This window comes from Sminthopsis crassicaudata, chromosome 3, assembly GCF_048593235.1.
Source record: "Sminthopsis crassicaudata isolate SCR6 chromosome 3, ASM4859323v1, whole genome shotgun sequence".
In the NCBI taxonomy this organism is placed as follows: domain Eukaryota; kingdom Metazoa; phylum Chordata; class Mammalia; order Dasyuromorphia; family Dasyuridae; genus Sminthopsis; species Sminthopsis crassicaudata.
Genome location: NC_133619.1, coordinates 639,076,958 through 639,079,764, shown reverse-complemented (window position 1 = coordinate 639,079,764; position 2,807 = coordinate 639,076,958). Strand labels below are relative to the sequence as shown.

General features: G+C 43.9%; 1 protein-coding gene across 2 annotated transcripts in view; it reads left to right on the top strand.

Moving 5' to 3' along the window:
* The window catches only part of C5AR2 (complement C5a receptor 2), a 35,512-nt gene that overhangs the window by 26,659 nt on the left and 6,046 nt on the right, over nt 1-2,807 (top strand). Inside the window, exon 1 of one of the 2 annotated variants that reach the window (XM_074306935.1) lies at nt 2,691-2,801. The exons of the other annotated variant lie outside the window; for it this stretch is intronic. The gene's annotated coding sequence lies outside the window, so the exon portion shown is untranslated. Of the gene's footprint in view, nt 1-2,690; nt 2,802-2,807 lie in introns of those variants that run through there. 2 annotated transcript variants of the gene reach the window in all.

Genomic DNA, 2,807 nt, shown 5'->3' with positions numbered 1-2,807 from the left:
GAATGTGAGCCGGTGGGTTGCGTGGTATGTCACCAGTCACCAAATTCATCTCAAGTTCGATCAAGGTTTCCCAAATTTCATTTTGTTGAATCAGTGTCTTAGGAAAATAGAAGAAGAAAAAGAAAAGAAAATTGAAATAACTGGGGTGGGGGTGAAAGAGGGGGGAGTGGGAGAGGAGAGGGGTTTTTCAAGAAAGGGAAATTAGTTGTAGTTTCAGTTCTCAAACTTCTCTCCAACATCCCCATTTTTTTGCTCCTTTCTACTCCTTCACCAAAAAGCCCTTCTAGATTAACCTATTCTTTCATGCTCCCTCCCTTAGCTGTCCTTTCTCTCTCCCCTTCATTGACATTTAGAGAAACCAATTCATCTTATGGAAAAAGTATGATTAGACAATAATATATTTGGGGGAAAAAAAAGAGGAGAGGGATGGACTTAGCAAATTTGCAAGTTCAAAATGAGTCAACTGGATAGTGGAACTGCTAGAATTCTTTTTACCACCTTCACCATTTGAGGGTTTTCCCTTATCAGACCGGAAGAACATGGAGCATAGGCCCTCTGTCTCTTGTTCTACACCTGGTTTTATTTGATTTGGATCAAGTCTGTCTGTGTGCCTGCCTCTTTTTACCTGCCTCTGGTTCTTGCCCCAGCTCCTGAGCCATGGGGATTATGGTCCTAAACCTTACTGTTCATTTTTTCCTATCTCCATTCTCCCATCTTGGTCCGAAAAGCTTCTAAAGATCAGGTGAAGAAAGCACATATGAACACTCTAGGAATCCCAAGACTTTGGGGATGGTCAGGGACCTTCAAAATAAGACATAGACTTTTAGAGGAACCTAGAACATTTGATTCACAGGATCCTAGATTCAAAGTTGGAGGGGATCTCAGGGGTGATCTACTTCAACCTTTTCATTTTAGAGGAACCTGATTACCCAAGGTAACATGGGTTGTATATGGCAGGGCTGGGTTTTAACTCAAGTCTTCAATAGCCCATTTCCCACACATTTTGCCCTGAATCCTTCCCCACCTGTTGCTTTCCCTGTAGCAAACAGCCTCTAGTCTAATGCAGTCAACTCTTATTAAGTACTGTTTTCCACAAGGCCTTATGTCAGAGCTGGAAGGAACTTTAGAATGGGGGGCTTAATCCTTTCTTACATCATGTACCACTTTGGAAGTCTGGTGAGATCGGTGTATCTCTTTTCAGAATCTTTTTTAATTCATTAATGATGAAAATGCTCAATTTCAGTCTGAGGGGAGTAAAAAGTCTGGGGAGGTCAATGGATCTCTCCTCAGAATTAAAAAAAATTAATTAATGATGAAAATGCTCAGTTCCAGTTTGAGATGAGTAAAAAATCTGGGATGATCAATGGATCTCTTTTCAAAATATTTTTTAATACATTAATGATGAAAATTCTCAATTTCAGTTTGAGGTCAGTAAAATGTCTGGGGAGGTCAATGGATCTCTCCTCAGAATCTTTTAAAATTCATTAATGATGAAATGCTCAATTTCAGGTCAATGGATCTCTCCTCAGAATCTTTTTTAATTCATTAATGATGAAAATGCTCAGTTTCAGTTTGGGATGAGTAAAAAATCTGGGATGATCAATGGATCTCTTCTCAGAATCTTTTTCTTTTTTTTTTTTAATTCATTAATGATGAAAATGCTCAATTTCAATTTGAGATAAGTAAAAATAAATGTGATTTTTCCCCCATTGAAGTTCATGAATCCCCTGAAATCTACCCAGAAGGTCCAAATTAAGAAACCCAGCCTTATATATAACATGTAATGTCAAAGCTGACCTCAGAACTAGCAGCAGAAAGGAAGTTTAAGCTTAGTGTTGGGAACTCTAAAGGGTTAGCTTTGTCCCCAGGTGGAACGGGAGCAGATAATCGATGGTATTTGGGGGGGAATTCCTTTGTGAGGCCGTCCAGCTCTAAAATTCCGTAATTCAGTGAATGTGGAGATTCAAGAGCTGGGAGGCTTTTAGCTAGCATTCCACTCCTGTTTTTGTAGGGAGGTAACCTGAGGTTTAGAGGAGAGGACACACTTTCCTAAGCTAACCAGAGCCAAAGAGGCACACAGCCAATTGTTTCTTCATTTGAAAACATTCCATGAGCTAGGATTATGGGGACTAGAGGACTCAATAACCTGGTCTCTGCCCTTGGGGAGATAAGCCCTGAATAAACTGCTCGATAAGGCTTCCATCAGGGCCCAGAAAGTCAGAGTTGGAAAGCTCTGAGGGGGAGAGGGAACTGAGTGATGGGAGGGCTTCTGCTACAAGGAAAGGCAGAAGGAAGGAGGGAAAGAGAAAGGGAGAGGGATCAAGATTCACCTTTAGGAGTGTCCCCCAGATGCAAACACAGAAACCAGAGGAGCAGCAGGGGGAGACCCTTCCCCAAAGGTGCCTCCCAACCTGGAAAGGCCAGGGGGAGCTAAGAGCCGGAGGAGAAAGACTGGGGGGCCTGGACTGAGGGATTAGAGCACGGTCTGGGACCCGGGTGGGCAGCCTTAGGAGGGAAGGGCTCAGGATCTTTCTGGTGACTTTGCCTGTTCTGGTTGCCTGCCAAGCCCTTATCCTGTTCCCCAGTGGTGAGAGGATGGGTGACTCATGGGGAAGAAGGGGGCAACCACACCCTGACTGGCACTGGTCAGCAAGTTGTCATCTTGTAGCCCTTCCCATGGGGTGGAGAGTGTGTGAATGAGTGTGTGCAGACTCAGCACCGCGGAGGGCGCCCGGGAGGGGAGCAGCCAGTCACCCTAGATTCCAAGGGCTTGGGGGACCATTCTACGCATGTGAAAGGGGGTAAGG